A 23873-nucleotide genomic window follows, 5' to 3' on the forward strand; every position below is an offset into this window, starting at 1 on the left:
TGCCAGTCACTAGTTCCAGCCAATCCTCAGGGATTGGTGGGGAGAGTCTTACAAGGCTGCCCACCTTGTCACCTGTCACACTGAGACTTAACATGGAAGGTGACAACTGGGTCCTGTATTCCCAAGCCTTGCATTCTCCAGGCCCTTGCTCTGTTTGCTCATAATGGATCTGTACAACCCTGCTGGCAGAAGGAAGTGAAGCCACCTCTGTTAATAACACTGAGAATTTTAATCTGAGGAAGCCATGGCATCTTGTCACCCCTAGGATTCCTGGTGATTATTGTCAAAAGGGAAAGAAAATGGAGTGAAGTGCTGTGTGCAGTATGGCAGGAACCCAGCTTTTCCTAGGCTGCCTCCTACTTGCTTTGTGCTATAGTATTCATTTTCAGTTTTGTACTCGCTTTTTTGTTAGAGACAGGGTCTCGCTTTGTTGCCCAGGCTGGATCACAGTGGCACAGTCATGGCTCACTGCAGCTTCAACCTCCTGGGCTCAAGCAATATTCCTGCCTCAGACTCCCAAGTAGCTGGGACCACAAGCATGTACCACCATGCCTGGATAATTTTTTTTATTTTTTGTAAAGACAGTGTCTTATTATCTTGCCCAGGCTGGCCTCGAACACCTGGGCTCCAGTGATCCTCCTGCCTTGGCCTTCCAAAGTGCTGGGATTACAGGAATGAGCTACTATGCTTGCCTCCCCCCGCCGCCCTGGGGGGAGTTTGTTTTGCTTTTATTCAGTTCTTTTTTTTTTTTTTTTTTTTGAGACGGAGTTTCACTCTTGTTGCCCAGGCTGGAGTGCAATGGTGCGATCTCGGCTCACTGCAACCTCCGCCTCCCAGGTTCAAGCGATTCTCCTGCCTCAGCTTCCCAAGTAGCTGGAATTACAGGCATGTGCCACCACGTCCAGCTAATTTGTATTTTTAGTAGAGATGGGGTTTCTCCATGTTGGTCAGGCTGGTCTTGAACTCCCGACCTCAGGTGATCTGCCCGCCTCAGCCTCCCAAAGTGCTGGGATTACAGGCGTGAGCCACCGCGCTCAGCCTTTTTTCTTTTTCTTTTTTTTTTTAGACAGTCTCGCTGTCGCCCTGGCTGGAATGCAGTGGCGCAATCTCAGCTCACTGCAACCTCCACATCCTGGGTTCAAGCAAGTCTCCTAGCTCAGCCTCCCAAGTAGCTGGGACTACAGGTGCACACCACCATGCCCTGCTAATTTTTGTATTTTTTAGTAGAGACGGGGCTTCGCCATGTTGGCCAGGCTGGTCTCGAACTCTTGACCTCATGATCCACCCACCTCAGCTTCCCAAAGTGCTGGGATTAGAGGCGTGAGACACCACGCCCGGCTGCTTTTATTCAGTTCTTGTGTCTATAGTTTTGATCTTGGTGGACTCTTTAGAAGACTATATAACATTAAGGTAATCTTTTAAATTCTTTGCATTACTTGAGTTAAAGATGAAATGTGGGGCCAGGCACGGTGGCGCACGCCTATAATCATAGCACTTTGGGAGGCCGAGGCAGGCAGATCACAAGGTCAAGAGTTTGAGACCAGCCTGGCCAATATGATGAAACCCCCATCTCTACTAAGAATACAAAAATTAGTCGAGCGTGGTGGCAGGCGCCTGTAATCCCAGCTACTCGGGAAGTTGAAGCAGGAGAATTGCTTGAACCCGGGAGTTGGAGGTTGCAGTGAGCCAAGATCACGCCACTGCACTCCAGCTTGGAAAAAAAAAATTTGACAATGAAATAAAGAGTTTAATTTTTATGCTTATCTTATATATGCCGTTCAAAACTTTTGTCTTCATACTTGTAGCTAAGTAAATGCTGTAGCTGGGTCTCCCATGGGTGTGTGCTTGTTTGTGTGTGTGGGTGTCCTGCTCTTTTATTGCAGGTTTCATACTGTCTATATTTAGATTTGGCTTAGACCTTGAGCGATGTTTATTGAACCACAGGTGTTTTTCTCTGTGAGTATGAAAACATTCTCCCCTCCCCTCCCAAGTTTTCCCATACCCCAACTTGAACGCCTTTAAACCAGGGCTTTGGCTGCCCACATAGAGGATTTCTTTCCTCTAGGAGTTTTTGTTGGTTGGTTGGTTTGTTGTTTGTTGACTTATGGTAAGTCCCTTGAGGGTCTTTTGTTTTTTGAGACAGAGTTTCGCTCTTGTTGCCCAGGCTGGAGTGCAATGGCACAGTCTTGGCTCACTGCAACCTCTGCCTCCCGGGTACAAGGGATTCTCCTGCCTCAGCCTCCCAAGTAGCTGGGATTACAGATGCCTGCCACCACGCCCAGCCTATTTATTTTTTGTATTTTTAGTAGAGACGGGATTTCACCATATTGGCCAGGCTGGTCTCGAACTCCTGAGCTCAGGTGATCTGCCCGCCTTGGCCTCCCAAAGTGCTGGGATTACAGGCGTGAGCCCCCACGCCCGACCCCCTTGGGAGTTTTTAAGTTCTTAAAATACAAAAATACAAATAAGTCCCCATTAATAGCCAATTTTTTTGGATCCTCACACCCGTTGGGATGGCTGCTATCCAAAAAAAAAAGAAGAAAAAAGAAAGGTGTTGGCAAGGATGTGGAGAAATTGAAACCCTCATGCACTGTGTGTGGAAATGTACAATGGTGAAACCACTGGGAAAACAGTATATGGCAGTTCCTCAAAAAACTAGAAATACCATATGATCCAGTAATTTCACTTCTGGGTATATACATAAAAGAGTTAAAAGCAGACTTGAAACAATATTTGTACACCCATATTCATAGCTGCATTATTCACAATAGCCAAAAAGTTGAAACAACTCAAGTTATTCATCCATAGAAGAATGGATAAACAGGCCAGGCACGGTGGCTCATGCTTGTAATCCCAGCACTTTGGGAGGCTGAGGCAGGCAGATCATGAGGTCAAGAGATCGAGACCATCTTGGCCAACATGGTGAAACCCCATCTCTACTAAAAATACAAAAATTAGCTGGGTATGGTAGTGCTGCCTGTAGTCCCAGCTACTTGGGAGGCTGAGGCAGGAGAATCACTTGAACCTGGGAGGCAGAGGTTGCAGTGAGCTGAGATCATGCCACTGCACTCTAGCCTGGCGACAGAGTGAGACTCCATCTCAAAAAAAAAAAGAATGGATAAACAAAGTGTGGTTTCTCCATATAATGGAACAGTATTCAGCCTTAAAAGACAGTTATCCTCAGACTGGGTATGGTGGCTCACACCTGTAATTCCAGCACTTTGGGAGGCTGAGGTGGGTGGATCAGTTGAGGTCAGGAGTTTGAGACCAGTCTGGCTGGCCAACATGGTGTAACCCTGTCTCTACTAAAAATACAAAAATTAGTTGGGTATGGTGGCATGTGCCTGTAATCCTAGCTAATCAGGAGGCTGAGGCAGGAGAATCGCTGGAACCCAGGAGACAGAGGTTACATCAAGCAGAGATCATACCACTGCACTCTAGCCTGGGCAGCAGAGCGAGACTCCGTCTCAAAAAAAAAAAAAAAGTTATTCTCAACAAACTAAAAATAGAATTACATATGATCCAGCAATTTCACTCTGAGTATATACACAAAATAGTTGAAAGGGTCTCAGAGATATTTGTTCACCCACATTCACTGCAGCATTATTCACAATTACCTAACAGTGGGAAAGAACTAAATCTTCATCAGTGGATGGAACAAAATGTATGTCCATACAATGAAGTATGATTCAGCCTTAAAAGGAAGGAAATTTGGGCACATGCTACAACATAGATGGACCTGGAGGACATTATCATGCTGAGTGAGATAAGCCAGTCACACAAAGACAAATACTGCTTGATTTCATTTATATGAGGTACCTAGAGTAGACAAATTCATGGAGTCAGATGTAGAATGGTGGGCTGGTGGGGACGGAAGAGTGGGAAGGTAGTATTTATTGTCTTCATTTTTTAGTTTTGAGGCAGGGTCTTGCTCTGTCGCCCAGGCTGGAGTGCAGTGGCACAAACATAGCTCACTGCAACCTCCAACTCCTGGCCTCAAGCGGTCCTCCCACCTCAGCCTCCCGAGTAGCTTGGGACCACAAGCGCATCCCACCACACTCAGGTAATTTTTTTGTATTTTTTGTAAAGACAGGGTTTCACCATGTTGCCAGGCTGGTCCTGAACTCCTAGACTCAAGCGGTCCACCCACCTCAGCCTCCCAAAGTGCTGGGATTACAGACATGAGCCACTGTGCCTGGCCTAGTGTTTAATGAGTACAAAGTTTCTGTTGTGCAAGATGAGTTCTGGAGATGGGCAGTGGTGATGGTTGCACAGCATTATAATGTATTTAATACCACTGAACTGTACACTTCAAAATGGTTAAGATGGTAAATTTTATGAGTATTTTATCACAATTAATGGCTAGGCATGATGGCTCATGCCTAAAATCTCAGCGCTTTGGGAGGCCAAGGCGGGTGGATCACCTGAGGTCAGGAGTTTGAGACCAGCCTGGCCAATGTGCTGAAATCTTGTCTCTTAAAAATACAAAAATTAGCTGGGCATGGTGGTGGGCACCTGTAATCCTACTCGGGAGGCTGAGGCACGAGCATCACTTGAACCAGGAAGGCAGAGGTTGCAGTGAGCCGAGATTGAGCCATTGCACTCCAGCATAGGCAACAGAGCAAGACTCCATCTCAAAAAAAAAAAAAAAAAAAAGAAAAAAGAGGTGTTCCTTGAGTACCTGAGACACAGCACTCCTGGAGCTCTTCCAATTTTTTTTTTTTTTTTTTTCTGAGACGGAGTGTTGCTCTGTCACCCAGGCTGGAGTGCAGTGGCACGATCTTGGCTCACTGCAACCTCCGCCTCCTGGGTTCAAATGATTCTCCTGCCTCAGCCTCCCAAGTAGCTGGGATTACAGACATGCACCACCGTGCCCCACTAATTTTTGTATTTTTAGTAGAGACAGGGTTTCGCCATGTTGGCCAGGCTAGTCTTGAACTGACCTCAAGTGATCTGCCCGCCTCAGCCTCCCAAAGTGCTGGGATTACAGGCATAAGCCACCGCGCCTGGCTGAGGACCACCTCTTAACTTGGGGATTCACTAGGACTCACATGACTCAACACGTGTTGAACTCACAGTGACGTAGTCAGAATGCAGAGCCGGATCTTAAGGAAAAGGACTCAGCAGAGCATACAGGAATCCAGACACAGGCTTCCTGTGCTCTTTCCAGCCCGAGGAGTCACACAGAACACACTCTTACCCCAGCAACAAAGATGCAGGAACACATGTGTATGCCATGTTTCTGTCCAGGAGAGCCCACTAGAGACACAGCACCAAAGGTTTTTACTGAAGTCTGGTCACATAGGCAGCCTCTTCCCAGCTGGTACCAAAATTCCATACTCCAGAAGGAAAGCAGGTGTTTATTTAGCATTAGCCACAATATTTTTTGTTTTTTTGTTTTTTGACACGGAGTCTCGCTCTGTCACCCAGGCTGGAGTGCAGTGGCGCGATATTGGCTCACTGCAGCCTCTGCCTCCCAGGTTCAAGCAATTCTCCCACCTCAGCCTCTGGAGTTGCTGGGATTTACAGGCGCACCACCACGCCCGGCTAATTTTTGTATTTTTAGTAGAGATGGGGTTTCACCATGTTGGCCAGGCTGGTCCGGAACTCCTGACCTCAGATGATCCACCCTTCTCGGCCTCCCAAAGTGCTGGGATTACAGGCATGAACCACCATGCCGGCAGCCAGCCACAGGGTTTACTAACCAGTCTAGGCAAATCGAACCCTCTTATCAGTGAGCTGTTGATGAGGAGTGCTCTGAGCCCAGAGGCTAGCCAAGGACCAACCTTGCAAACAACAGGGTCTGGGGCCTGTGGTATTAACCTTTTTTTCTGCAAGATGCCAAATTGTTGTTTAATTAGTGGGCTTATAAACAAGGTTAGATTACTTCCTCCTTATCACAAATGATACAGGAAATCCTGTAGAGGAAAAGGCCTTGACATTAACTAGCCCTGGTTTTATTTTTGTTGGACATTTCCTTTAGAGCCACAAATTCTTAAATTTGTTCAGTCTTGTTCTTGAGAGCTATGTATATGACTTTAATAGGTGAGAATCTCTAGTTTCCCCCATCCTGAGTCTTCCCATGAAGGCTTTATGTCAATACAACAAAAATGTTCTCAAGGGTTCTCATGTCTCTTGAACCCCTATTTCTAGGCATGACTCCCAGAAACAAAGGATAACAGGATATGAGTGATTTCTCTTTTTTTTTTTTTTGAGATGGAGTTTCGTTCTTGTCGCCCAGGCTGGAGTGCAGTGGTGCAATCTCGACTCACCGCAACCTTCGCCTCCCGGGTTCAAGCGATTTTCCTGCCTCAGCCTCCCGAGTAGCTGGGTTACAGGCGCCCACCACCACGCCCAGCTAATTTTTTGTATTTTTAGTAGAGACGGGGTTTCACCATGTTGGCCAGGCTGGTCTCGAACTCCTGACCTCAGGTGATCCACCCACCTCAGCCTCCCAAAGTGCTGGGATTACAGGTGTGAGCCACCGCGCCCGACCGGATGTGAGTGATTTCAATAGAACACGGACATCCTTCCTTATTTTCTCAAACTGAGAGATTCGTTATGTAATTGAAAGAAAATATTCTTTGCAATATGGCCTAAGTGTCTAGTTCTGTTACTTTTGGTCCTCCAAGAAAATGAAAGGCTTGATCAAGCTGGATCGAATTCCAGCCATATGGTTGGGTAAATATAATACTATGAGCTTTTGTTATATAATCAGCAGTGAAATGATTGAAAACCAAAAATAAAACCCTAATCCCCCAACCCCAGACTGACTGAACAGACCCTTAATGGGCCAAGAGGATGCTAGAGAAACCTCAAAACAATTCCCAGCCATGACCAGGAAAGAAGGTCAGCCGCCTTATTATACCCACCTTTTTCGGCATTTAGGCGCAACTGACCAGTATTAACATTAAAATAGAAATCGTAAGACTGACAGAACAGACTCTGTAGCAATAAGATACTAAATTCCAACCTGACTCTGGCATAGCATCACATGACAGATAGGAGACCTGAGGGAAATACAAATATTTTACCCCCAAATACATGGTGTTTGTTTTTTTTGTTTGTTTTTGTTTTTGTTTTTGTTTTTTGAGACAGAGTCTCCCTCTGTCACCCTGGGTGGAGTGAAGTGGCCTGTCACCAGGCTGGAATGCAGTGGCATGATCTTGGCTCACTGCAAGCTCTGCCTCCCGGGTTCAAGAGATTCTCATGCCTCAGTCTCCTGTATAGCTGTATTTACAGTCGCACGCCACCACACCTGGCCAATTTTTTGTATTTTTAGTAGAGACAAGGTGTTGTCATGTTGTCCAGGCTGGTTTCAAACTCCTGAGCTCAGGCAGTCCAACCACCTCAGCCTCCCAAAATGCTAGGATTACAGGTGTGAGACACCATGCCCAGCCCAAAATATATATGTATATATTTTGTTGTTTTGTTGTTGTTATTTTGAGACAGAGTCTCGCTGTGTCACCCAGGCTGGAGTGCAATGGCATGATCTTGGCTCACTGCAACTGCCGCCTACCAAGTTCAAGCAATTCTCCTGCCTCAACCTCCTAAGTAACTGGGATTACAGGTGCCTGCCACCATGCCTGGCTAATTTTTGTATTTTTAGTAGAGACGGGGTTTCACCATGTTGTCCAGGCTGGTCTTGAACTCCTGACCTCAGGTGATCCAACTGCCTTACCCTCCCAAAGTGCTGGGATTGCAGGCGTGAGCCACTGTACCCGGCCAAAGTTTTTAATAAACTCTTACTCATGGCCAGGTGTGGTGGCTCATGTCTGTAATCTCAGCACTTTGGGAAGCCGAGGCAGGTGGATCATGAGGTCAGGAGTTCGAGACCAGCCTGGCCAACATGGCAAAAGCCCGTCTCTACTAAAAACAAGAAAAAAAAAATAGCCAGGCTTGGTGGCACGTGCCTGTAGTCCCAGCTACTTGGGAGGCTGAGGCAGGAGAATCACTTGAACCTGGGAGGAGGATTGCACCACTGCTCTTCAGCCTGGACGACAGGGCGAGACTCCATCTCAATCAATAAATCAATAAATAAATAAGATCGGACGTGGTGGCTCATGTCTGTAAGCCCAGCACTTTGGGAGGCTGAGGCGGGCGCATCACCTGAGGTCAGAAGTTTGAGACCAGCCTGGCCAACATGGTGAAACCCCATCTCTACTAAAAATATAAAAATTAGCTGGGCGTAGTAATGCACGCCTGTAATCCCAGCTACTGGGGAGGCTGAGGCAGGAGAATCGCTTGAACCCAGGGGGCAGAGGTTGCAGTGAGCTGAGATCACACCATTGCACTCCAGCCTGGGCGACAGAGAGACTTCATCTCAAAAAAATAAAAAATAAAAAAGTTTTAGAGCAGGAATGAAAGGAAGCAAAGTACACTTGGAAGAGAGGCAAGTGGGCAACATAAGAGATCCAAGTGCCCTGTTCAGCCTTGGGCTTGGGGTTTTATACATTGGCATGGTTCCGGGGTTTGTGTTTTTCTTCTCTTAATTTTCCCCTTGGGGCAGGCTGGCTGCATGCACAGTGACCTGCCAGCACTTGGGAGGGGCCGCATGTGCAGTGCGTTTACTGAAGTTGTGTGTATGTTTGTTTGAGGCATTTTTCTCTTACCAGTCAAGCATTCCCAGAGGAAGGTCATATACCAGTTAAACTCCCATTTTGCCTCTTAGTGCACATGTTTGAACCAACTTGCCTAGCTCCTGAGATCTTATCAGGAAGCTGCTGATCACTAGCTCCAGGTATTTTCTATCTATTGGGAGACTGCCGGTCCCTGGAACCAGCTGCAACCAATTATCATTTTAGAGACACAGTTCAACAACTGCCTGACCATCACCTGATGGTTGCCTGACGACATGGTAGGGGCCCTCTCCTGCCCTGCTCAGTTCTGCCTAACTACCTACTCTAACATACTGATTTATGTCTTGGCCTGCAACTTCTGTCTCCCTAAATGTGTAAAACCAAGCTGTAACTGACCACCCTTTCTCAGGACCTCTTGAGATTGTTCTCCCAGCCATGGTCACTCATATTGGCTCAGAATAAACCTCTTTAAATATCTTGCAGAGTTTGGTTTTGTTCATCAACATGGTTGCGAATATGGATTATGTTTATTGGTTAAGAGATAATTAACTTTGAAAAGTTAATATCTCATTAAAATAAAACATAATTACTTTGGCTTGTTTGTTTGGGTTATTTTGGTTGGGTTTCCAGCATGTAAAATAATTAGACAACTCTTTTCTCTACAACTCACATTTCTTTTCTTGTTTTTCTTTTTCTTTTTTCTTTTCTTTTTTTTTTTTTTTTGAGACAGTCTCACTCTGTTGCCCAGGCTAGAGTGCAGTGGCATGATCTTGGCTCACTGCAACCTCTGCCTCCTGGGTTCAAGTGACCTTCCTGTCTCAGCCTCTTGACGCGTGAGCCACCATGCCCAGCTAATTTTTGTATTTTTAGTACAGACAGGGTTTCACCATGTTGGCCAGTCTGTTCTCAAATTCCTGACCTCAGGCATGAGCCACCATGCTCGGCCTCATATTTCTTTCTTTCTTTTTTTTGAGACACCGTCTCACTGTGTTGCCCAGGCTGGAGGGCAGTGGCATGATCACAACTTACTGCAACCTCTGCCTCCTAGGTTCAAGCAATTCTCGTGCCTCAGCCTCCTGAGTAGCTGGAATTACAGGTGCGTGCCACCATACCCACCACAGGTTTTGCCATGTTGGCCAGGCTGGTCTTGAACTCCTGGGCTCAAGCAATCCACCTGCCTCAGCTTCCGAAAGTGCTGGGATTACAGGCGTGAGCCACCGTGCCCAGCCTAAAACTCATATTTCTTGATAAATATCAGAAACATATTCCCTAGAAATACTCTAACTCGGCTGGGCGTGGTGGCTCACGCCTGTAATCCTAGCACTTTGGGATCACAAGGTCAAGAGATTGAAACCATCCTGGCCAAAATGGTGAAACCCTGTCTCTACTAAAAATACAAAAATTAGCTGGGCGTGGTGGCATACACCTGTAGTCCCAGCTCGTCGGGAGGCTGAGGCAGTAGAATTCCTTGAACCCAGGAGGCGGAGGTTGCAGTGAGCCAAGATTGTACCACTGCACTCCAGCCTGAGTGACAGAGCCAGACTCCATCTCAAAAAAAAAAAAAAAGAAATATTCTAACTTGACATTTTGTGTGTTTTGTGTGTTTTTTGGTCCTTGATCATCAATATACTAAATCTTAATACTAGGATGTATATTTGTGTGAAGGTAGAAGGTCAAACTTGACCTTCTTTTTGACTTTGTGTGCAAATAGTGTGAATGTGCCCTGGACACCTTCCTGCAGCATTGGGCTATGATTTGCTGGTTTTCTGAGCTGCTATTAAATCTGGAAGTTTTGATGTTCTTATCAAGAGTAGTCCTGCCCTATTTCTGTGTGATAATTTAGAGAACAAGCAGATTGCAGCTTTAGAGAAGTCTAGTCCAGAGGAAGCTCCTTTGAGCATTTATTTTTGACTTCATTTCAATTCACAAGTCCTCTTCCTTTTTCTTCCTGAAAATGTTGTCAGATATTTCCAATTCTTCAGTCTTTTTTGTTTACATTCTAAGCCTGTTTAACTTTTTTTTTAATTGGTTTAGTTCTCTCAGTGTTATATCTTAGAAAGGGATCTTTTGGGATAATTGTCACTGAACCGAAAGCAGTTTGATGACTCATATGGTAGACACTGTGAGAACATGTTGAGGAAAAGACAGATGTTTTCTTCTCTACTTGTTTGTGGTTGGCGCGCTGGGGAGGTAGCCGGCTGAATCCATGTGCCGTGGGGGAGCCGCACGGGGTGTCTGGGCTGGCTCTCTTCCCACAGGTGGCTGCCCCCACAAGCTGTACCCTATTCTGCAGGAAATGATTTGTTTGGCAGCCAGAGCTTGCTTTCCACTAAAGAACATTGCGTTGGCTCTGGCAAACCCTTTGACTTAGGAACCATTTTGGCCTGTCCCATTATTTTGCAGAATGAAGTGCTTTGGGTTTGCTATATAGCTGGTTTTGTTTTTTTGCTTGTTTTTTTTTTTTTTTTTTTTCTTTTTTCTTTTTTTTTTCCCCCCTGAGAGATCAGCTCTTTCATTTTATCCCTTTCTGGATCAGAAACCATTGAAACCAGTGAAAGAAGAATAGCCCAGTGCAGGGCATTCACATCTATTCAACACTGAATCCTTAATATGCTAGATGAGCCCAGCACATTTCATACAGTGCCATGGTGCCCTCCACGGCCTGACCTTCTCTCTGCTAGAGACACCACTAATATATATTGAGTGCTTACCTATATACCAGGCACCCTTTTTTTTTTTTTTTTTTTTTTTGAGACAGAGTCTCACTATATTGCCCAGGCTGGAGTGCAGTGGCACTATCTTGGCTCACTGCAACCTCCGCCTCTAGGGTTCAAGCGATTCTCCTGCCTCAGCCTCCTGAGTAGCTGGGATTACAGGCGTGCATCACCACACCCAGCTAATTTTTGTATTTTTAGTAGAGAGGGGGTTTCACCATGTTGTCCAGGCTGGTCTCGAGCTCCTGACTTCAAGTGATCCACCCATCTGAGCCTCCCAAAGTGTTAGGATTACAGGCATGAGCCACTGCACCCGGTGTAGGCATTCTTTTATTTTTCTTTTCTTTCTTTCTTTCTTTTTTTTCCAGGCTCTCTTTAAAGCACGTTACAAGTAATTATCAACTAGAAACCATTATACCCATTTTATAGATGAGAAAACCAAGGCACAGAGAGATCAAGTAACATATCCGAGATGGCAGAGCTGGTAAGTGCAGATAAGGACCTGCCTAAATTTGTCCATATCCTGATTGCTGGAACCTGTGAATATGTTAGTTCCATGGTAAGGGGGAATTGAGGTTGCAGGTGCAATTAAGGCTGCTAATCAGCTCACCTTGAGATGAGGAGATTCTCTGGCATTAGCTGAATGGGCCCAATATAATGTCAGGTCCTTAAAGTGGAAAATTATCGGGGAACCTGCCCCCGATAGTCACGTAGGTTCTTTTCTATTTTCCCTAAGCATCCGCTGGGTTGAGAAATAGAGGGACAGAGTACAAAAGAGAGAAATTTTAAAGCTGGGCATCCGGGGGGAGACATCACATGTCGGTAGGTTCCATGATGCCCTACAAGCCGCAAAACCAGCAAGTTTTTATTAGTGATTTTCAAAGGGGAGGGAGTGTGCAAATAGGGTGTGGGTCGAAGAGATGACGTGCTTCACAAGGTAATAGAATATCACAAGGCAAATGGAGGCAGGGCGAGATCACAGGACCACAGGATGGGGCGAAATTAAAATTGCAAATGAAGTTTTGGGCACGAATTGTCATTGATAACATCTTATCAGGAGACAGGGTTTGAGAGCAGACAACCGATCTGACCGAAAATTTATTAGGCGGGAATTTCCTCGTCCTAATAGCCTGGGAGGGCTATGGGAGACTGGGGCTTATTTCATCCCTATAGTTTCGACCGTAGAAGATGGCCACACCCAAGAGGGCCATTTTAGAGGACTATCCTCAGGGGCGCATTCTCTTTCTCAGGGATGTTCCTTGCTGAGAAAAATAATTCAGTGATATTTCTCCCATTTGCTTTTGAAAAAAGAGAAATATGACTCTGTTCCGCCCAGCTCACCAGAGGTCAGAGTTTAAGGTTATCTCTCTTGTTCCCTGAACATTGCTATTATCCTTTTCTTTTTTCAAGGTGCCCAGATTTCATATTGTTCAAACACACATGCTCTATAATTTGTGCAGTTAACGCAATCATCACAGGGTCCTGAGGCAACATACATCCTCCTCAGTTTATGAGATGACAGGATTGAGATTAAAGTAAAGACAGGCATAGGAAATCACAAGGGTGTTGATTGGGGAAGTGATAAGTGTCCATGAAATCTTCACAATTTATGTTCAGAGATTGCAGTAAAGACAGGCATAAGAAATTATAAAAGTATTAATTGGGGGATCTAATAAATATCCATGAAATCTTCATAATCCATGTTCTTCTGCCATGGCTTCAGCTGGTCCTTCCATTTGGGGTCCCTGACTTCCCGCAACAGAAGATGGAGGCAGGAGGGTCAGGGTCAGAGTCAAAGTGATGCATTGGGACAAAGACTGGCTTTCAAGACAGTGGAAGGGACCACAAGTCATAGAATCTAGGTGGCCACTAGGAGGTAGAAGAGGCAAAGGAACAGTTTCTCCCCTAGAGCCTCCAGGAACAATTTAGCAGCCTTGCTGACACCTTACTTTTAGCCCCAGGAGACCCATCTTGCACTTCTGACCTCCAGAAGTGTAAGATAATAAAATTGTGTTGCCTTTAAGCCACTCAATGTGATAATTTGCTATAGTAGCAGTAGCAAGCTAATACAAGGAGAGATGGATTTTTAAAAATCTCATCTGGGCTGGGTGCGGTGGCTCACACCTGTAATCCTAGCACTTTGGGAGGCTGAGGTGGGCAGATTACCTGAGGTCAGGAGTTCGAGACCAGCCTGGCCAACATGGTGAAACCCTGTCTCTACTAAAAAATTAGCTGGGCATGGTGGCACACATCTGTAATCCCAGCCACTCAGAAGACTGAGGCAGGAGAATCTCTTGAACCCAGGAGGCAGAGGTTGCAGTGAGCCTAGATCATGCCACTGTACTTCAGCCTGGGTGAAAGAGCGAGACTCCGTCTCAAAGGAAAAAAAAAAAAAATTAGCCAGGCGTGGTGGCAGGTACCTGTAATCCCAGCTATTTAGGAGGCTGAGGCAGGAGAATCACTTGAACCTGGTAAGCAGAGGTTGCAGTGAGCCAAGATCATGCCATTGCACTTCAGCCTTGGCGACAGAGCGAAACTCTGTCTCAAAAAAAAAAAAAAACATCTGAAGAAAATGTACTCTTTTTTTTTTTTTTTTTTTTTGAGATGGAGTCTCACTCTGTCGCTCAGGCTGGAGTGCAGTGGTGTGATCTGGGCTCACTGCAACCTCCACCTCCCGGGTTCAAGCGATTCTCCTGCCTCAGTCTCCCAAGTAGCTGGGATTACAGGTGCCCGTCACCACGCCCAGCTAATTTTTTTTTGTATTTTTAGTAGAGATGGGGTTTCACCATCCTGGCCAGGCTGGTCTCGAGCTCCTGACCTCGTGATCCACCTGCCTTGGCCTCCAAAAGTGATGGGATTACAGGCATGAGCCACTGCGCCCAGCTGAAAATGTACTCTTAACCACAGTCTGTCCTCCATAACCATTTTGTATTGTGGGTTCAAACAACCACGGATTGAAAATATGGGGAAAAAAATTGTATCTGTACTGAACATGTGCAGACTTTTTTTCTTATGAGTCCCTAAACAATAGTGTATAACAACTATTTACATAGCATTTACATTGTATTAGGTATTGTAAGTAATCTAGGGTTGTAGTAATTACGGGCTCACGCCTGTAATCCCAGCACTTTGGGAGGCTGAGGCGGGCGGATCACCCAAGGTCAGGAGTTCGAGACCAGCCTGGCCAACATGGTGAAAACCCGTCTCTACCAAAAAAAAAAAAAAAAAAAAAATTAGCCAGGCATGGTGGCGCGAGCCTGTAATCCCAACTACTTGGGAGGCTGAGGCAGGAGAATTGCTTGAACCTGGGAGATGGAGGTTGCAGTGAGCTGAGATTGCACCACTGTACTCCAGCCTGGGTGACAGAACGAGACTCCATCTCCCAAAAAAAAAAAATTATAAAGTATGCAGGAAGATGTGTGTAGGTTATATGCAAATACTATGCTATTTTATATCAAGGACTTGAGCATCTGCGGGTTTTGGTATCTGAGGGATGACTGGGATGACTACACATCTTTCATGATGTTGACAATCAGTGGAAGATGAGGGATGTTGTAATTTTGATTAAATTTCTCCATTCAGAAAATGGTGGTGCTTTCTAATTTCCTACCAGATCAGCTCACTGCAAGCTCCACCTCCTGGGTTCACACCATTCTCCTGCTTCAGCCTCCCGAGTAGCTGGGACTACAGGTGCCTGCCACCACACCTGGGTATATATATATATTTTTTTGTATTTTTTTAGTAGAGACAGGGTTTCACCATGTTGGCCAGGATGGTCTCGATCTTCTGACCTCGCGATCCGCCTGTCTCAGACTGCCAAAGTGCTGGGATTACAGGCGTGAGCCACCACGCCCAGCCGATCAGGCCCATACTTCTTTGCCTGACAGTGAACAATTCCTAAAACCTCATCCTGCAAAACCATACCTGCTCCATGCAAAACCAAAACTTCAAGACTCTAAAACCATGCCAGTCCCCAAAACATACCCTTTTCTGTAGACACATTTATTTTATTCTCATTTCATGAATACATTCTACTTCAACATCTCTGCCTTTGTTCATATTGTATTTCTTTGTGGAATGACCTCTCTTTCTCCTTCCTTCTATCCAAATCCTGTTCATCTTCAGGACCTGGCATAAGTCCCACCTCCCTGTGAAGCCTTTTCGGACCACAGCAGCATTTTCCTGACTTTGGTGAAGTTCCCACAGGCTGAATCACACCTCGTCTTGCATTGCTTCCTTTTCCCCCATGTGTTTTTCTTGTTCTCACAACTACATTAACTCTTGGGGGGAAGGACATCGTACAGCCTACAGTCTAATATCCTCGACATTGACTAGTCTGATGACTTCCAACACCAAATCTCTGGGGGTTTTTCTTCCACACCAACCAACTCCGCAGCACCAGCTGGGTGTTCAACAATTCAGTTCAATCCTGACACTACCAGGAGTTAGCAGGGACCCCCACAGGTTAAGTAAGGTCTCAGTCCCACATGATTACCATTACCAGAAAGGGATCCTGATGCAGACTCCAAGAGAGGGTTCTTGGATTTCACACAAGAAAGAATTCTGAGGCTGGGCATGGTGGCTCATGCCTATAATCCCAGCACTTTGGGAGGCCAAAGTGGATCTGAGGTCAAGAGTTTGAGACCAGCCTGGCCAACATGGTGAAACCCCATCTCTACTAAAAATACAAAAAGAAAAAAAATTAGCTGGATATGGTGGCATGAGCCTGTAGCCCCAGCTACTTGGAAAGCTGAGGCTCGGTTGGGCATGGTGGCTCATGCCTGTAATCCCAGCACTTTGGGAGGCCAAGGCAGGCACATCACGAGGTCAGGAGTTCGAGACCAGCCTGACCAACATGGTGGAAACCCATCTCTACTAAAAATACAAAAAATTAGCCGGCTGTGGTGGCAGGCGCCTGTAGTCCCAACTACTTGGGAGGCTGAGGCAGGAGAATTGCTGGAACCCAGGAGGTGGAGGTTGCAGTGAGCTGAGATCGCACCACTGTACTCCAGCATGGGCGACAGAGCGAGACTCTTCCTCAATTAAAAAAAGAAAAGGAAAAAGAAAAAAAAGAAAGTAAAGAAACAAAAGAATGGCTACTCCATAGACAGAGTAGCCCTGAGGACTGTTGGTTTATTTTATGGTTATTTTTTGATCATTTGCTAAGCAAGGGATGGATTATTTAAGAGTTTTCCGGAAAAGGAGCGAGCAAGTCCCAGAATTGAGGGTTCCTCCCTTTTTAAGCAATATAGGGATATAGGGTAACTTCTGGGCATTGCCATGGCATTTGTAAACTGTCATGACGCTGGTGGGAGTGTCTATTAGTATGCTAATATGTTATACTTAGCATATAATGAGGTTGAGGATGACTAAAGTTCCCTTTAGTTGCTGTGTTGGTTTTGGCGGGTTTGGGCTGGCTTTTTTTCTTTTACAGCATCCTGTTGTATTTATTACCAGGGTCTTTATGACCTGTATCTTGTGATACCAGTCCTGAGGACCTCCTGTCTCATCCTGTGACTAAGAATGCCTGACATCCTGGGAATGCAGGGCAGCAGGTCTCAGCCCCATTTTACCCAGCCCCTATTTAAGTTGGAGTTGCCCCAGTTCAAATGCCTCTGACACTACCCCCCACTACCTCAGATGCCAGTCCTAAATCCAGGCCATCCATACTTCTTACTGACCAGCTGTAAAGGGAGGGGAGTTCCTACAATCCCCAGCTCATATTTGATAATTTGCTAGAATGGCTTGCAGGAAAACAATATTTTTTTTTGAGACAGGGTCTCACTTTGTTGCCCAGGCTGGAGTGCAGTGGTGCTATCGTAGTTCACTGCAGCCTCAAACTCCTGGGCTCACGTGATCCTCCCACCTCAGCCTCCCGAGTAGCTGGAACCACAGGTGCGCACCACCACACCCGGTTAATGTTTTAAATAAATTTATGTAGAGATGGGGTCTCACTATGTTGCTCAAGCTGGTCTTGAACTCCCACGCTCAAGCAATCCTCCCACCTCAGCCTCCCAAAGTGCTGGGATTACACATCGGAGCCACCATGCCTGGCCCAGGAAAACAATTTACTTAAAATTGCCAGTTTATTGTAGAGGATACAACTCAAGAAGACCCAAATGGAAGAGATGTGTAAGGTGAGCTTGGGGTGGGGGTACAGAGCCTCTATGCCCCATCCAGGGATGCCACCCTCCCAGCACCCCATGTGTTCACCAACCTCAAAGCTCATCACATCTCCAGATTCGAGAGATTTTATGCCGCTTAATGGCAGCCTCCTCCCTGCCCTTTCAGGAGATCAGTGGGTGGGATGAAACGCCCAACCTTCTAATCACTTGGTCTTTCTGGTGACCAGTCCATTTGTGAGGCTATATGGGGACCCCACCCTTTGTCACCTCAGTACATATGTGATCAGAGGGGCTCATAACAACCAAAGACACTCCTGTCTTTCAGGAAATTCCAAGGCTTGTAGGAGTTCTGTGCCACTGAGAACAAAGACCAAATATATTTCTTATTATGTCACATCTAGTAAAGGTCTGAGCCTCAAGGTGACTCTCAGGAAGTGGTTAGCAACCAGTGAGCTGTTGCTCTATTATGATTTTGAAAATAAGGAAATGAGGCAGGGCATGGTGGCTCATACCTGTAATCCCAACACTTTGGGAGGCTGAGGCAGGAGGATCACCTGAGGTCGGGAGTTCGAGACGAGCCTGACCAACATGGCAAAGCCCCGTCTCTACGAAAAATACAAAATTAACCAGGCATGGTGGCACATGCCTGTAATCCCAGCTACTCAGGAGGCTGAGGCAGGAGAATTGCTTGAACCCAGGAGGCGGAGGTTGCAGTGAGCCAAGATCGCACCAGTGCACTCCAGCCTAGGCAACAAGAGTGAAACTCCATCTGAAAAAAAAAAAAAAAAAAAAGGAAATGCAATAGATTCAGAATCATAAGATGTAGACACAGAAGGAACCTTGGAGAACATTTAAAACTTAGGGAACTCTTGAGACAAAATCTCACTCTGTCACCCAGGCTGGAGTGCACTGTCACGATCTTGGCTCACTGTAACCCCTGCCTCCCAGTTCAAGCAACTCTCGTGCCTCAGCCTCCCAAGTATCTGGGATTATAGGTGCCCACCACAATGCCCGGCTAATTTTTGTATTTTTAGTAGAGACGGGCTTTCACCATGTTGGCCAGGCTGGTCTCGAACTTCTGACCTCAAGTGATCCACACACCTCAGCCTCCCAAAGTGCTGGGATTACAGGTGTGAGCCACCACGCCCTGCCTCATTATTATTTTTGAGACAGAGTCTTGCTCTGTCACCCAGGCTGGAGCCATGTCAGCTCAATGCAACCTCTGCCCCGCTGGATTCAAGCAGTTCTCCTGCCTTGGCCTCCTGAGTAGCTGGGATTACAGGTGTGTGTCACCACTCCCGGCTAATTTTTTGTATTTTTAGTAGAGACTGGGTTTCCTGACCTCAAGCGATCCACCCACCTCAGCCTCCCAAAGTGCTGCGATTACAGGCGTGAGCCACCGCGCTGGGCTCATGGTTCCTAATTATATCGCAGAACTACACCTCTGTGTCCTAAACATTATTGCAAAGCATTTCTCTTCTCCCACCTTGTTCCCACCCCAAACCTTGCCCAAAGCTTAAAGCTTACGAGTCACCTAAATCTTCTATTGGGGGAAAAACTCCAGCATGTTTTATTATCCGATCAGATGCATCATCTCATACCCCCTTTCCCCATGATTTCTCCTGCATTTCTTCTTGCTATTCCAGCCACTCCTACAGCCTTTTCTTCTCTTTTTTTCTTTTTCTTTTTCTTTTTTTTTTTTTGAGACCAAGTCTCCCTCCGTTGCCCAGGCTGAAGTACTGTGGTGTGATCTCGGCTCACTACAACCTCCACCTCCTGGGTTCAAGTGATTCTCCTGCCTCAGCCTCCGAAGTAGCTGGGATTACAGGCACCCGCCACCACTCCCGGCTAATTTTTGTATTTTTAGTAGAGACGGGTTTCACCATGTTGGCCAGGCTGGTCTCGAACTCCTGGCGTCAAGTGATCCACCCGCCTCGGCCTCCCAAAGTGATGGGATTACAAGTGTGAGCCACTGTGCCCGGCTTAGCCTTCGGTTTTGCTATTTTCTCTTTTTACTAAGTATCCGGCTAAAAGGGTTTTCTTGGAGCTAGTACTGAAGTGGTATCCTTAAGGGAGGTAAAAAGTCCAAAAGCTGGCTTAAGTGTCCAGTAAGAAATCACTTAAACTGGCACAGAGGGAAGCATTGCCTTTGTAATGGTCAAATATGAAATCCTTTCTGATTAAACAGCCTTCTCCTTTGTGCTGTAGTCTCTTTGTATCGGTGTGGCCATTTGTCTGTGGGTAATAGCCAACTCGCAATGGATTGTTGCTGCTATTAATCTTTTTTTCAAGAAAGAAAATGACACACATAATAACCTGTTTGAAAAAGCCCTTTAATGGTACATTATTATTTGTTTTCTGGCTACAGAACAGTGAGGGCAGTGCATAGCTGTCTATACACTTTTCTTGCTGCTACAGAACTGATTGACTGCAGTAAAATAATCTTAAGATGTGTTTCTATGTTTCAATGTAGAGGGTATACTTAGAATTTCCTGTATTTATCCCTCTATTAATACCATACTCAGACCGGGTGCAGTGGCTCACACCTGTGTTCCTAGCACTTTGGGAGGCCAAGGCGGGCAGATCACCTGAGGTCAGGAGTTCAAGACCAGCCTGGGCAACATTGTGAAACCCCATCTCTACCAAAAAATATAAAAATCAGCTGGGCGCAGCAGCATGTGTCTATGATCCCAGCTACTTGGGAGGCTGAGGCAGGAGAACCACTTGAACCTGGGAGGCAGAGGTTGCAGTGAGCCGAGATGGCACACTGCACTTCAGCCTGGGCAAGAGAGGGAGACTCTGTCTCAAAAAAAAAAAAAAAAAAAGGAATAAAAGAATGGCTACTCCAGCCGGGTGTGGTGCCTCCTGTCTGTAATCCCAGCACTTCGGGCAGCTGAGGAGAGTGGATCACTTGAGGCCCGGAGTTTGAGACCAGCCTGGCCAACATGGCAAAACTCCATCTCTACAAAAAACTTAAAAAATTATCCAAGCTTGGTAGCATGCACCTGTAGTTCTAGCTTTGAGCCCAGGAGGCAGAGATTGCAGTGACCTGAGATCATGGCCTGCACTCCTAGCCAGGGGCACAGAGCAAGACTGTCTCAAAAAAAAAAAAAAAAAAAAAAAAAAAAAGGAAGAAGAAAAAAGAAAAGAAAAGAAAAAGGAAGAAAAATAAATAATAGCTACTGCATAGGCAGAGCAGCATTTTTTTTTTTTTTTTTTTTTTTTTTGAGACCGAGTCTCACTGTGTCACCCAGGCTGGAGTGCAATGGCATGATCTCAGCTCACTGCAACTTCCGCCTCCCGGGTTCAAGCAATTCTCCTATCTCAGGCTCCCGAGAAGCTGGGATTACAGGCATGCACCACCACGCCTGGCTAATTTTGCATTTTTCGTAGAGACAGGGTTTCACCATGTTGACCAGGCTGGTCTCAAACTCCTGACCTCAGGGATCCACCCGCTTTGGCCTTCCAAAGTGCTGGGATTACAGGTATGAACCACTGTGCCTGGCCCAGAGGTCACTTTAGTTGCTATCTTGGTTTTGGTGGGTTTGGCTGGCTTCTTTACTGCATTCTGTTTTATCAGCAGGGTCTTTATGACTTGTATCTTGTGATACCAGTCCTGCCGACCTCCTGTCTCATCCTGTGTCTAAGAATGCCTGACCTCCTGGGAATGCAGCCCAGTAGGTCTTGGCCTCATTATACCCACCCCCTATTCAAGACAGAGTTGCTCTGGTTTCAGATGCCTCTGAGGCAATTACTGGGCTGGGCACGGTGGCTCACGCTTAGCACTTTGGGAGGCCAAGGTGAGCAGATCACTTTAGGTCAGGAGTTCGAGACCAGCCTAGCCAGCGTGGTGAAAGCCCATCTCTACTAAAATACAAAAAAAATTATCCAGGTGTGGTGGTGGGCACCTGTAATCCCAGCTTCTCGGGAGGCTAAAGCAGGAGAATCGCTTGAACCCAGGAGGCAGAAGTTGCAGTGAGTCCCGATTGTGCCACTGCACTCCAGCCTGAGTGACAGAGCAGAACTCTGTCTCAAAAACAACAACAAAAACAATTACTGTCATAAAGACAGATAATAACAAGTATTGATGAAGATTTGGAGAAACTGGAACCCTCACATATGGCTAACAAGAATGTAAAATGGTACATCTATTTTGGAAAACAATTTGGCAGTTTCTCAAAATATTAGACATAAACCGACCATACAACTCAGCAACTCTAACTCCTAGAAATTTACTTTCACAAAGTCATGCAATTGAGTGTTCAGAGCAGTGTTATTTATAATAGCCAAAAACTAGAAACAGTTGACATGCCATCCACGTGTAAATGGATAAAATGTGGTTATCCGTACAGTGGAGGGCTGGGCACGTGGCTCACACCTGTAATCTCAGCACTTTGGGAGGCCGAGGCAGGTGAATCGCTTAAGGTCAGGAGTTCAAGACCAGGCTAGCCAACATGGTGAAACCCTCTGTCTACTAAAAATACAAAAATTAGCTGGGCATGGTGGCATGCACCTGTAATCCCAGCTACCACATGAGTACACTCAGACAATTGCAAAGGAGTTCCACTCCTCTCACCTTGGGGTCAACACCTACCCCCATTACACCCATGATCAGCAGGAAGAAGTTAGAGCAGTCTTCACCCTTTTTCCATATTCATTAGCCAACACCTTAAGATTAAGGTGTTATAAAACCCAAAGCGAGGCCAGGAGATCGAGTCCATCCTGGCTAACACGGTGAAACCCCATCTCTACTAAAAATACAAAAAATTAGCCGGGCATGGTGGCAGGCACCTGTAGTCCCAGCTACTCGAGAGGCTGAGGAAGGAGAATGGTGTGAACCCGGGAGGCAGAGGTTGCAAGGAGGCGAGATCGTGCCACTGCACTCCAGCCTGGGTGACAGAGTGAGACTCCGTCTCAAAAAAACAAAAACAAAAACAAAACAAACAAACAAAAAAAACCCAAAGCAAGAGATTGAAACTGCCATGGCAAAATTATAACTGAGACAGTGAAAGAGATCTGACCTAACCAACTCCATCTTGCTTTGAATCTCCAAGCTGTTCTTACTCATTCCTGGGCATAGACCGAACTAACTTTGGAAGTAACTTGGTTTATAGTTTAAAACAATGACGATAACAGCCCTTTCCCAAAACAAAGTTCCTTCTTGCCTGGAGACTAGACTGCCTTTGTAGGACTAACAAATTAGCCACAAGATTAGAGTTTATGGTTTAGGAGTCATGCAGCTGGAGGATACAAGATTCTGACCCTCCTTAAACGGCTCATAAGATCAGTGCTTGAGATATTTTGCAGACCCTGCACTTGATGGATCATCTGGCACCACCCAGATAGATAAACTGGCCCATCTGATCTTGTGGCCCCTGACTTGGGAATTGACTCCAGCACAAAAGGACAGCTTCAGTTCTGCATGATTTCGTCTCTGACCCAACAGTCAGCACTCTTGACTCAATGGCCTTCCCTTCCACCCCCACCAAATTATCCTGAATTAAAAACTGTGATCCCAGAATGCTCAGGGGGACTGATTTGAGTAATCATAAAACTTTGGTCTCCCACACAGCCAGCTCTGCCTGAATTACAGTGTCTGTATTGCAGTTCCCCTGTCTTGATAAATTGGCTATGTCTAGGCCGTGGGCAAGGTGAGCCCGTTGGTCAGTTACAACCACGCTCAGCTAATTTTTTGTATTTTTTTGTAGAGATGGGGTTTTGCTGTGTAGCCCAGGCTGGTCTTGAACTCTTGGGCTTAAGGGATCCGCCCATCTCAGCCTCCCAAAGTCCTGGGATTACAGATGTGAGCCACCACGCCCCGCCTGAGTAGCTTTACTTATTTATTTAAAAAAATTAGTTTTATTTTTTATATCATAAGGCTTACTTGCAAAATGAGTAACTTTCAATAGATGATCTCTCTCTCTCTCTTTTTTTTTTTTTTTTGAGATGCAGTCTTGCTCTGTCACCCAGGCTGGAGTGCAGTGACGCAATCTTGGCTCACTGCAACCTCTGCCTCCCGGTTTCAAGTGATTCTCCTGCCTCAGCCTCCCGAGCAGCTGGTATTACAGGTGCCCGCCACCACGCCCAGCTAATTTTTGTATTTTTAGTAGAGACAGAGTTTCACCATCTCGAACAGGCTGGTCTTGAACTCCTGACCTCGTGATCCACCTGCCTCGGCCTCCCAAAGTGCTGGGAAATGACAGGTGTGAGCCACTGCGCCTGGCCAATGATCTCATCTTACTGCACTCTGTGACTTGCCTTGAATTCCTTCCTGGGCAAGATCCAGGAACCCTCCCTTAGGGTCTGGGTAGGGACCCCTTTTTCTGGCAACAGAGACTTTAAATACTTTTATGACTGCCTCTGATAGATTGTTCTACACATCTGTCCTTTTTGTTAACATGATTATAGGAAATGTAATTTAGGGCACCAAGAGAAGATCTATTCACAGAACACAG

General features: G+C 46.0%; 1 protein-coding gene across 1 annotated transcript in view; it reads left to right on the forward strand.

The window, feature by feature from the left end:
- Window positions 1-11661: 11661 nt before the first annotated feature.
- The window catches only part of MGAT5B (alpha-1,6-mannosylglycoprotein 6-beta-N-acetylglucosaminyltransferase B), a 157120-nt gene continuing 144908 nt past the window's right edge, over window positions 11662-23873 (forward strand). The window contains exon 1 of the mRNA XM_063657124.1: window positions 11662-11777. The gene's annotated coding sequence lies outside the window, so the exon portion shown is untranslated. The remainder of the gene's footprint in view (window positions 11778-23873) is intronic.

Source organism: Pongo pygmaeus, chromosome 19 (genome assembly GCF_028885625.2).
Source record: "Pongo pygmaeus isolate AG05252 chromosome 19, NHGRI_mPonPyg2-v2.0_pri, whole genome shotgun sequence".
Taxonomy (NCBI): Eukaryota; Metazoa; Chordata; class Mammalia; order Primates; family Hominidae; genus Pongo; species Pongo pygmaeus.